Source organism: Mastomys coucha, chromosome X (assembly GCF_008632895.1).
Source record: "Mastomys coucha isolate ucsf_1 chromosome X, UCSF_Mcou_1, whole genome shotgun sequence".
Lineage (NCBI taxonomy): Eukaryota > Metazoa > Chordata > Mammalia > Rodentia > Muridae > Mastomys > Mastomys coucha.
The window spans coordinates 145,225,455-145,238,270 of NC_045030.1; the positions used below are offsets into that span (position 1 = coordinate 145,225,455).

Consider the following 12,816-nt stretch of genomic DNA (forward strand, 5'->3'; position numbering starts at 1 on the left):
GAACCTTCACAGGACCAAGGGCCTCTCCTCCCATTGATGACTGACAAGGCCATCCTCTGCTACATATGGAACTAGAGTCATGGGTCTCTCCGTCTGTACTCTTTGGTTGGTGGTTTAGGCCCTGGGAGCTCTGAGGGTTCTAGTTAATTCATATTGTTGTTCGTCCTAAGGGGCTGCAAACCCCTTCAGCTCCTTGGGTCCTTTCTCTAGCTCCTTCATTGAGGACCCTGTACTCAGTCCAATGGATGGCTGTGAGCCTCTACTTCTGTATTAGTCAGGTACTGTCAGAGCCTCTCAGGAGACAGCTATATCAGGCTCCTGTCAGCCAGCACTTGCTGGCATCCACAATAGTGTCTGGATTTGATGATTGAATATAGGAAGGATTCCCAGGTGGGGCAGTCTCTGGATTGTCCTTCCTTAGGTCTCTGCTTCATACTTTGTCTCTGTAACTTTTGGTATTCTAACCTAATCATTCCATTTGTTTACATCTCAAATGATATCCCACTTCCCAGTTGCTCCTCCACAACACCTCTCACATATACGGTCTCCTCCCTCCCCTTTGTCTCTAAGAGGGTGCTCCTCCACTCACCAACTCCGGCTGCCTTGTTGCTCTAGCATCCCTCTAAGCTGGGGCAACAAGCCTCCACAGGACCAAGGGCCTCCCTTCCCATTGATGTCAGACAAGGCCACCTTGATGGGTGGTCTAGTCCCTGGGAGCACTGGGTGGTCTGGCCAGCCAATGTTGTTCTTCCTATAGTGTTGCAATTCCCCTCCAAAGAGCAGGAGTTTTTCATGAAAGTTTATTTACCAAATGGGTGTATTGCTAAATAATATTTTGTTTCATTTTGAAAACATAGATAACATGCACACACCTAGTTGGTTATGGAAGGGATGAAGAATTCCAGGCAAGGACAGACAACAAATCTTTCCCTAAAAATGTACACAAGCTACTTTTAGGAAAACTCAGAACATAAGGTGCTGAGTGAGTCCAGGAAAATTCACCCATGGCTGAGCCGAGCTGGGGGCACCAGCAGGATTGCTGTGTTGAACACAAGCTGGTTTTCTGGTAACTGTGTGGTTGGTGAGGAACAGGCTGCTTTGGTTTTCTGTTTATAATCTTCCCATGACCAGCTTTCATCCTTAAGAGATTGCTACCTGTGAGTACTGTGGGGCCTATCTATGCCTGTTCCATGCAGCTGCAGAACTGGAGGGAGCAGTGGGCGAGAACTGCAGCCACATATGGTCAAGACTATAGAATGTATTGGGAATTCTAGATTAACAGAGATCAGGTTGGTCTGCCTCTTCTTGAGAATAGAATGCTAAAGGCTGGAAAGGTGGCTCAGTGTGAGAGTGCTTGCTTGCCTAGCATATATAGGCTTCTCAGTTTGCTCCCCAGAAGGACAAAGCAAATGATAAATAAATAATAGGGCTGGTGAGATGGCTTAGCAGGTAAAAGCTCTTGCCACACAAGTCTGATGACCTGTGCTCAATGCACATAGGAGAGAACTAATTCCTGAAAGTTGTCCTCTGACCTCCACATGTACTCTTATATATTTGTGTGTGTGCATGCGTGCATCACAAATAAAAATAATACAAAAAAAAAATACTAAAGAATGAATGCTCCAGGGAAGTGGATAACTAGGCCAAGGGAATATAGTCATCCCTTGGTACCTTTGATGGGTTGATACCATGACCACCTGTGGATAGTAAAAGGATGGATGCTCAAGTCCTTTACATAAAATCGCATAGCATTTACAGATTATCCATACAACTGGTCCAAAATGTGAGAATATACAATACCTCAGGTGTTCTTTCTCAGATGCATTCTCCAACTAGGCACCCTACTATTTTTAAGACCTTGGAGCTTTGTGACAGGTGTCCTTTAGACCCACCCTGGGACTGTGACAATTTTGGAGGTTACAGTCTCTTCTAGGGCCACATGTGGAGGGGAATCTTTCCTGACTTCGAACACTAGCCAAGGAGTGGAAAAATTTTCAAGGAATAGACTTGGCTTTTCCATCTTGGCCTCAACTATTAGGGTCCATAGCCCCTTGAGTTTCTTGTTTGTTTGTTTAAAGTTTGACTTTAAAAGTTTAATGATTTATTTACTTTTATGTGCACTGGTGTTTTACCTGCATGTATTTCTGTGTGATAGTGCCAGATCCCCTGGAATTGGAGTTACAAACAGTTGTGAGCCACCTTTAGGTGCCAGGAATTGAAAGATAGTAGAGGCTGATATAGACAACCTTGTGGTCAGTCAGTCAAGTCAGGCAAACTTGTCAATAACTTTTTTTTTGTTTTGTTTTGTTTGGTTTTTCGAGACAGGGTTTTTCTGTGTAGCCCTGGCTGTCCTGGAACTCACTCTGCAGACCAGGCTGGCCTCGAACTCAGAAATCCGCCTGCCTCTGCCTCCCAAGTGCTGGGATTAAAGGTGTGCAACCACCACCGCCCAGCTGTCAATAACTTTTTAATAACTACCAGATTAGAATGTCAGAGGAAACCACAACTCCTCATATCTGAATTTTTGAATGTATCAAAGCATGATAGCATGCTCTCATAGAAGAATGGTGAAGGGTTAGTGCAGCGAGGCTAGTTGGCCTAGCGTGCTGTTTTCTAGCTATGTATCATTGCACATAATGTGCCCTTTGCCTGAATTACTCCCCTTTCCCTCTTACTTATCAACTAGAACAGGAACTATCAACTAAAATTTATCAACGAGAATAGGATTTCATCATTTACATATCCCATTTCTTCCAAAGAACCTCCTTGGTCTCCTAAGCAGAGCTAAGAATTCTGTATAGCCAGGCGGTGGTGGCTCACGCCTTTAATCCCAGCACTTGGGAGGCAGAGGCAGGCGGATTTCTGAGTTCGAGGCCAGCCTGGCCTTCAGAGTGAGCTCCAGGACAGCCAGGGATACTCAGAGAAACCCTGTCTCGAAAAAAACCAAGAAAACAAAAAACCAAAAACAACAACAACAAAAAAAGAATTCTGTAGGGATTCTTGCTTTACTGTGCCCATCATTGTTACCATACTATTGATCCTGAAAGTAGGGTGTTATATCTTAATTACATCTTATTCATCTTGGTATTGTCAGTGCAGAGCAGGATGCCTAAAATGTAGCAGGTGGTCAGTCAAACTTTATACAACTATTTATCTAATTAGATGATTCAACTCAGTGTGTTAATAGTTACTGAACTGATATTGGCTCGGAAAGCATAGTCTATAATGATATGCCACATGGCTGTGTATATTAGCATTTTGATAAAATTAGTGATGACAAAAGTATGTGTGCGTGTGTATGTGAGGGGGTTGGATCGGGAGATACAGGTTGGTAGCTGTTAGTCAACAGTATTAGTATCCAGAGCCATGCACACGCAGAAACACTGGAGTCAGCCTAGTACCCAAGTGGGTCAGTAGAAAAGTGGGGATTAAAATGTTAAAAGCCTGTTGCTACCTTGACAATAGGGGAGGGGCATCCTTTCAATCAGAAAACTGCCTTCTGTGGTGTTTACATATAGAATGGTACTGGCTATAGACATCATTGTACACTCTCCTCTCCTCTCAAGGACCACAGATAGAGTCTAACGGAATGATCTGCTTGAACTGAGAATCAAGAAACAGTTCCTCACAAGGCAAGAGAGGCAGTGCTTTGTTCATTACAAAGTAACAGGAGTGCATGACAACGTAAGTTTGGGAGCTGGTTAAAAGGAAGCTACCCTGTTTTCAGGAGCAGATAGTGTAGATTCAGCCACAAAGAACACAGGGCTTTGCATGATACTACCAATTGTGAACTTGCTACTCCAGAAAACCTACGGGTTGTCCTCAACGTGTCTTTCTACCCAGTAGCCTTGTGAATAATGGCATTTATGCTTCCTAGCATGCCAACAAAGGCCTTTATGCTGACCCTAATTCTCTGAGTATTTCTGTCTGTGTTTTTCATATTAAAAAATGAAGTCACACATTCATTCACTTTATTCCACAAATATTTTATTGAATGTTCACTGAATATTATTACACACTGTTCTTGACACTGGAGTTACAGCAGTAAACAACACAGAAATCTCTGTTTTGAGGAGCTTACAGGTTATTTGGTAGAGACAAACACTAACCACAATAAATAAAGATATATCAAATAGTGATCAGTGCTTTGTAGAAGACATAACAGAAAAGAGGGTATGACACAACATGGAGATGAACAGGGCTATTTTATATATGTTGGTTAGGAAATACTTCTCTAGGGAAAACATAATAGAAAGACTTAGTTAAGTCATCAAATTATTTGGGAAGGATGTCCCAGGTAGTGAAAACAGGAAATACAGAGGTCCTGTAGGTGGAAGGTCCCTAGCATGCTTGAGGAATAGGAAAGAGGCCAGGATAGCTAGAGAAGAGTGAGGCTGATAGCAACGAGATAAAGGAAGTGAAGGATCTAGCCTGTGTAGGAACATCTAGGCCATGGAGATGATTCTGGCTTGTGTACTGAGGGAACTGGGGATCATGGGAGAATTTTGAGCAGGCTAGGGGCATGATCTGATTTGGATTCCACAAATAATTTCTAAGAAGAATTTTTAACTCTTATAGAATTACTGAGAATTAGTAGCAAGTGCTACAACACTAGGAAAAAAAAAAAACCAACTCCTAGAACACTGGATTTTAGGAAAACAAAAAGGTGCACAGTAGAGATGATATAGTCAGTGTGCTGTGTAGTTCAGATGTGAACAATATTTACAGTGCCATACACAAAAAAAGAGAATTCTGATTTAACAAAAATTATACTTAAAGAAGTAGTAGATGTAATCACAATTTGAGTAAGCAACGAGTGACTTAATTAGGGAACAGAAAGACTAGAAAGTAAATGAACCTTTTACAAAGAAAAACACAAAATAAAAAACTCAATGGAAAAAGCAGAAGGCAGACTAAACATGGCTGGAGAAGAGAACAAACTAAAACATATACTTGATGAAATGTCTCCAGATGAAGTATAAGGAAACAGAAAATATCAAAGAGTTGTTATGAGTTATGAAAAACAGAATTGGCAGGTACAAAATATGAGTAGTTGGATTCTGAGGAAAAAAAAAACAGAAAGACTCTAATAGTTGAGAACTTTCCAAAAATTATAAAAAAAAATCATGTATCTACTAAGCCATGAAACACATTTCAAAAGTAGAATAAATAAATAAAGTCTAAACACGTTAGAAAAAAGCACAGTATTCCCTGTGCACCCCACTCACTAACCAAATGAAAGCAAACCACAATTAGACTGGTGATGTGCTTTTTAAAGGCAACAAGGCATATACACGTATTTTAAAGGTTGAGCAAACTCTCCTAAGGATGAAGATAAAGCCTTTAAGTCACAGCAAAGATTTGGGGAGTTTAATAGCAGGAGAGCTGAACTAAAATAGTAGACAAACACTATATTCATAAGGAAAGAGACTAATGCCATAAGGGGGTCTGAGATGCAAGAATGTATGCATATACAACTGAACAAATACTACCTGTCTATATAAATAATACCGATCATATATAACTCTGAGATCACAAAACAAACAAGCAAAAAACAAGGAATAAATTTACATACTTGAAAACAAAATCAAGTGCTTAGCAGAGGAATGACTAAATTCAGGTTTCCCAGCTTCCTGTACTCTTCAAGAAACACTGAAAATATTGTTTGAACTTTGTAAGTTCATGGTAGAATGTCAAGGATAACCAAAGAGTAGAAAAATAGAAAAAAAAAAAAAAAAAAAAAAAAGCAGGTGAAAAAGGAGAGAAAAGGAAGCATACAAAAAGTAGCAGAAAATCAAAATAAGAAAGTAATGGTAGAAACAACTGCAAACACCCTGAAGGGAATGTAAACAAAACTTGCTAAGTTTTAAAGGCAGAGGTCATTAGACAAACTTTTTTTTTTTTTTCTGAGACAGGGTTTCTCTGTATAGCTTTGGCTGTCCTGGAACTCACTCTGTAGACCAGGCTGGCCTCAAATGCAGAGATCCGCCTGCCTCGGCTTCCCAAGTGCTAGGATTAAAGGCATGCGCCACCACGCCCAGCCCAAGATTATTTTATTTTATTTTTTTTAAAAAAAAAGTCCAGCCATATGCTGTTTTCAAGAAATATAATTAAAACACAAAGGTGTAAAAAATTCTTAAAAGTAAAAAGATAGAAAATTATATACCACTCAAACCCTAACAAGAAGAAAAGCTTGTGCTGTTACATTAATACAAGATAACCTGGCATAATTCCTCTATCATCAGGAATAGAGAAGGATATTACACTTTTACAAGAAATATAACAATTCTTAATTTATGTTAAAAAAGGAAACTATAAGAAGAAAACAGAGAACTCCACTGTCAGAGTTAACTTTAAAAACTCTTGGTAGATCATAACAAAAGCAATCAGTTTAGATAAATATAATTTGAATAAGATAGTTGCTAATAGACACACATAGATTTCTATATTCAAAAATCAGAGGACATACATTCTTATAGAGCACATAGGAAACATTAATAATTATCAATCGTGTACCAAGCAATAGAACAAGTCTCAATAAATTTCAGTTCCCACATAGACCACATCATCTGAACATAATAGGATAGATTTCAATAAAAGAACAAACTTAAAATTCCCCCAAACATTTGGGAACTTAAAATCATACTTCAGTAATAATTCATGAGTCAAAGAAGTAATAATAATAGATACACTGAAGCACTTGGGACTGAACAATGAAATTACTACCGTATCTGATCATGTTTGAGGGAAGTAGTAGTAGTCGGAAATTTATAGCTTTCAAATATATAAATTAGAAGACAAGAAAGGCTGAAAGCTAGGCTCAGTGTCTCATACCTGTAATCTCCGTACTTGGGAGGGTAAGGGAAAAGATCATTGTGAGTTTGAGGTGAGCCTGGGCTATAGATAAGTGAGAAAAACAAACATCAACACTAAGCAAACAGGAAAAAAAAAAGGCAAGACTGAAAAATGAATGAGCTTAACATACAATTGAAGAAATCAGAAAAAGAGCAACAGAATGAATCCAAAAAATGTAGACGGAAGGAGGTCAAAAAAGATCAGAGCTGAAATTAAAGAAATAGAGAACAAAGACACAATCGAGAGGAGCAGCAGAGCCAGAAGTTGGTTCTTTGTAAAGACTAATAAAATAGACAAACCTCTGCTGAGATTGATCAAGAAGAAAAGGGAGAAGGCGCAAATAACCAGTATTAGCAGCGAAAAGGGAGACATAGCTACAGATTGGAAAGAGCAGCGACTTTCAAAACGGGAACTTGATGTCAGTGAATTTGAAAACACACACTAAATGGTCCAATACCTAAGAAACTATATCCAAAATTTACTCAAGATGAAAAATAAATCCTTAGTGGTACTACAACTACTGATGGGACTCAATCAATAGCTAAAGTCTTCTCACCAGAAGGAGAGGAAAAAATAGTACACAGTTTTCTACTTAGATTAGAGCTAGGCAACGAGCTACTGATGACTGTAGCCCTACAAGTGCTCAGGTAGGACTCAAGGCAGTGCAAACCCTATGAAGACTACGTTTTTTCTAGTGGAGCCTCGTCTAGAGGGATCACTAGAAAGGCCTGACAAATCTCTCTGTAGTCCCTGCAGGTGGTCAGCACTCAGACACTGCTCTGTAGTAAAGGTGCTAAGCCAGGCCAGCGAGGTGCTCTGCTATCTGGACAGCCTCTTCAGTAGCCAGCTTCTGTGGTCTTCTGCTCACTGAGGACAAAGGGCCTGGAGAGCAGTCGGAGGAGTCTGTGTTCCAGTTTCCAAGAAACACCATGCACAGCCCAAGTTGTAACTGGATGGGATGGGGCTGGGTGCGGGGGAAGCCAAGCAGGGGCTCCTGGAGGGTGTAGCTCCAGGCAGAAACCCTGAAACTCTGTCTTCATGAATATCAGATACTTCTGATGAGCCCTTTTAATGATGTCCAAGCTAGCTGCAGGGTGATGGTTCTAATAATGGTGGATGTTCTGCAAATAAGAGCTTCATCATTATTTTGAAATAGCTAGTAGAAAAGAGATAATGGATTTGAAATCTACTCACATTATCACAGAAATTCCAACAATATATTTGTCAGTGAAACAAAAATAAAAACCTGCATTATTTCAGCTGTTAAAATATCTTTGAACATTTTAAGAACCAGTTTGAAGTATCTTATCACCTATTTATATAACAAAAATTTTTTGTTGGTAGTGACTGTTAATAATTTGATAAATACATTATTACAAGGTCTTGGCTAGAATTTGTGCATACCCATTTCTAATATAAAATGTTACATAAACTATATGCCATGGAAGCACATTTCAAATTTCACATTTAAAAAAGTTGAAAAGGGGAGCTGGAGAGATTGCTTAGCTGTTAAGAACACTTGCTGCTCTTGCAGAGGACCTGGGTTTCATTCCCAGTACCTACATGACAGCTATCAACCCTCTGTAACTCCAATCCAGAGTATCCAACACCCTCTTTTGGCCTCTGTTGCCAATACATGGCACACTACTCCACAGACAAACATGCATAAATCTTTAATTTTATTTGTCTGTCTGTTTGTTTATTTATTTATATTTTACATTCACAAGTATTTTTGCATGTCTACATACCACGTGCATGCCTGCTCCCTGTAGAGAGGCCAGAAGAAGGACTTGGATACCCTGGAACTGGAGTTCCAGGTGGTTGTGAGCCACCATGTGGGTGCTAGGAATTGAACCTGAGTCCTCTAGAGGAGCAACTATACTCGAAACCACTGAGCCATCTTCCCAGCACCCATGGATACATCTTAAAGTACAAACAAACAAGCAAACCCTGCAAAATTGCTCTAGCATGAGAAAAGTCTATAAATTTAATTGAGCTGCATTATCAGACTATTAGAGACAAAACACGATTATCCTAAGAAACAGAAAAGGACTCTTTTATGGTTTAAAACAATAAAAAACTCTTAGTATAAAAAATAGGCTAGAATTTGCTTAACTTTCGGAAACCTGTAGAAAGCAGAAACAAATACTGCTTTAAAGAAGGAAAACTTAAGGTTGTTTTTCCTTGAAAACACACAATTGAGGAATGTCACTGTAGCCTTTCTGTTCTAAATCATACTAGATGTCCTGGATATCCCATTAAAACAAGAAAAATATATTAAGGACACAAAAACTAAAGAGGGAGAAAATGTAATTTATAGTTGACAAGGTTGTCAGTGTAGAAAATACAAAAGAGAGAAGAGAAGACATCAGCTGGGCAGTGGTGGCGTATGCCTTTAATCCCAGCACTTGGGAGGTAGAGGCAGGCAGATTTCTGAGTTCGAGGCCAGCCTGGTCTACAGAGTGAGTTCCAGGACAGCCAGGGCTACAGCCAGAGAAACCCTGTCTAAAAAACAAAAATAAATAAATAAATAAATAAAATAAACAAATTACAAAAAAAAAGAGAGAAGATATCTTAGAGGAAACCAAGGCTTTTTGAAGAAATGGTTGCTTCAAGGACTTTCTTGGGAAATTATGACAATGGACTATCTTGCAATACTAGAAAGCAAATGTGGTTGTTTGAATAGGTATGACCCCCTATGGATTCATGTGTTTGACCAGCCCCAATTATCAAATTTAAGTTTGAGATAAAAGGACTGTGGGGGCTGGCTTTGAGGTCTCCTATGTTCAGGCTCTGTCCACTGAGGAGTCCAGTCTCCTCCTGGCTGCCTTCAGATCAAGCTGTAGAACTCTTGGCTCCTCCATGCCTGCCTGCATGCTGCCATGCTTCCCACCATGGTGATAATGGACTAAACCTCTAAAACTGTAAGCTAGTCCCAATTAAATGCTCTCCTTTATAAGAGTTCCTGTGGTCTTGGTGTCTCTTCAAAGCAATGAAACCCTCACTAAGGCAGCAAGGGAGTCCTTAAAAACTCTATATGAGGGGCTGAAGAGATAGTGCAGCAGTTAAGAGTGCTTACTGCTTTTACAAAGGACTCAAACCCAGATCCCAGCATTCATATCAGGTGGCTCACAACAGCCTGTGATTTCAGTTCTAGGGGACCCAGTATCCTATTCTGGCCTCCATGGACACCTCTACACCTATGGTATATATGCACACAGACATACAGAAATACATATAAATGTAAATGGCCAACAAGAATGAGAACATGCCAAAGGGACACAGGAGCCAATCTGAGTTGTCAGTGGGCAAAGGTGAAATAATTTGAGTATCAAACCAAAGAACAGAGTACTCAATTTATAACTCAAATTATTGAAACAAATATACATAAGCTCACATGGATACAAACAGGTGACAGAATAATAAACGACAAGACATAAATCATTACAGAAGAATTTCAAGTAACATATACATAGATACACCCTCTTTTAGGGGCTGGAGCTTAATAGTTGCTCCTCTCTGTGAGAGTGGATTAGATTCCTCCAAAGAACAAAATATTAAAAGGGGGGGAACCCCAGCAACTTTCCCATGCAGAAACACAGCAAATACTACCGTAAGCAGCAAAATCTGTTCATATCACCAGCAATGTCATGTAGATAGCTGTACTCCTTGATTTTTGTGTGATGAGTAGAACATTTAAATTCTGTTGTATTCTTTCTAAAAAGAAGCTCAGCCTAATTACAACAAAAACTTCAGACAACTTGTGATGGTTTGTATATGCTTGGCCTAGGGAGTGGCACTATTGAAGGTGTGGCCCTGTTGGAGTAGGTGTGTCACTGTGGGTGTGGGCTTTAAGGCCCTCATCCTAGCTGCTTGGAAGTCAGTACTCCTCAGTTCTGCCTGCAACATGGCTGCCTGGATGCTGCCATGTTCCCACCTTGATGATAATAGACTGAACCTCTGAACCTGTAAGCTAGCCCCCAGCTAAATGTTGTCTAAGAGTTACCTTGATCATGGTGTCTGTTCACAGCAGTAAAACTCTAACTAAGACACAACTCCAAATTGAGGAGCATTCTATAGTACTTAAAATTGTTAATGTCATAAAAATAAGGACCAACAGATCAAGGTTGTCTGAGATCCCCAAACAATGTAGGCTATTGCCATTGCCCTTGGTTGCTTCTCAGAGGCTGAATTAAGTTCCTATTGTTTTTTTTTTTCCCCTGAGACAGGGTTTCTCTGTGTAGCCCTGGCTGTCCTGGAACTCACTCTGTAGACCAGGCTGGCCTCGAACTCAGAAATCCGACTGACTCTGCCTCCCAAGTGCTGAGATTAAAGGCATACGCCACCACCGCCTGGCTTAAGTCCCTATTGTTGAAGACACAAAATGCTTTGGACATAGGATCTGTATGATCTAAGCTGGATCTGACCTGAAAGTCTCCTTCCTGATACTGGAAACCTACCAACCTTCCTGGAGCCAGTGAGGCCACGGACATGGTGGATCTTATAGGAACACCTTCTACCTCCAGTTCACTAAAACAGCAGAACTCTTAATTGCATTATAAAAGCAGTAAGAAATTAATGGGGAGTGGAGAGTCCTGGTAGGAGCTTCATACAGGGCAGGCAAAGAACTCCAGGGATGTACCCTTTGTGAGTTATCATCCATGCTGGGGTGGGCATTTTAGCAATGCAACTGACTTTCAACCATCCATGCTCCTAAAACTCATTGGTTCATATGATGGTTAATACTGACTATCAACTTGACAGGATCTAGAACACTGAAGATCAAACCTTTGGGGATGTCTGTGAGGGATTTTATCTAGATTAGGATAATGGGTAAAAAGATTCACCCAAACTGGATGGTGCCATTTCTATATAGTGGGCTCCTAGACTGAACTGAAAGGAGACAGTAAGCTCAGTACATTTATTCATCTTTGCTTCTGATTGTGAACACAATGTGGAAAACTGCCTCAAACTTTTGCTGCCATGATCTTCCCATCATAATGGATTGTATCCTCCAACTGTGAGTCAAAACAAATCTTTTTGACTATCAAAGAAGAGGGAACAGAATGATTGTAAGAACCAGAGGTTAGGGAGCATCAGGCCAAACAATGTCTTCTGGATACCACAGGACTGCTGCACTATAAACTCACAGGATCAAGCCAGTCAACATTCCAGTATGGAAGGAGAAAGGCTCAACAGCCTCCACATCTAAGAGAGAGCTATGGACAGTTGATGTGGCCTCATATTCTGGTGGATGGCCATGAGTATATAGGCAACATAAATTAGAATCAGTGAGACATTAAAGAAGATATGAAGTTGGATGCGGATGGGGATGGCAATGGTGAAAGTTAGGAGGAGTGGGGTGTGAAATGATTGAAATAAATTGCATGTAGGACATGTGAGGTTGCGAATACCTCTTTCCTCCCCACTCCCTCTCTTGCTCTCTCTCATGTATGTGAATACGTCCTGCAGACACACCAGAAGAGGGCATTGGATCCCATTACAGATGGTTGTGAGCCACCATGTGGTTGATGGGAATTGAACTCAGGACCTCTTAACCACTGAGCCATCTCTCCAGCCCCGAATATACCCTTTTATTTTATTTTTTTTTGATTTATTTATTATAAATAAGTACACTGTAGCTGTCTTCAAATACACCAGAAGAGGGCATCAGATCTCACTACGGGTGGTTGTGAGACAGGATGTAGTTGCTGGGATTTGAACTCAGGACCTTCGGAAGAGCAGTTGGTGCTCTTACCTGCTGAGCCATCTTACCAGCCCCCTACCCCCAAGTATACCTTTTAATGCCAGCATACATGAGGCAGTGGCAGGTAGGTCTGTATGAGTTCTGGGCCAGCCAAAGCTCCATAATGACATCTTCTTTAAAACAAACAAACAGCCGGGCGGTGGTGGCGCACACCTTTAATCCCAGCACTTGGGAGGCAGAGGCAGGCGGATTTC

General features: G+C 40.5%; 1 long non-coding RNA gene across 1 annotated transcript in view; it reads right to left on the reverse strand.

The window, feature by feature from the left end:
• Nucleotides 1–3,965: 3,965 nt before the first annotated feature.
• The window catches only part of LOC116089891, a 29,138-nt gene continuing 20,287 nt past the window's right edge, over nucleotides 3,966–12,816 (reverse strand). Inside the window, exon 3 of the long non-coding RNA XR_004118497.1 lies at nucleotides 3,966–7,976. This is a non-coding gene — a long non-coding RNA (uncharacterized LOC116089891). The remainder of the gene's footprint in view (nucleotides 7,977–12,816) is intronic.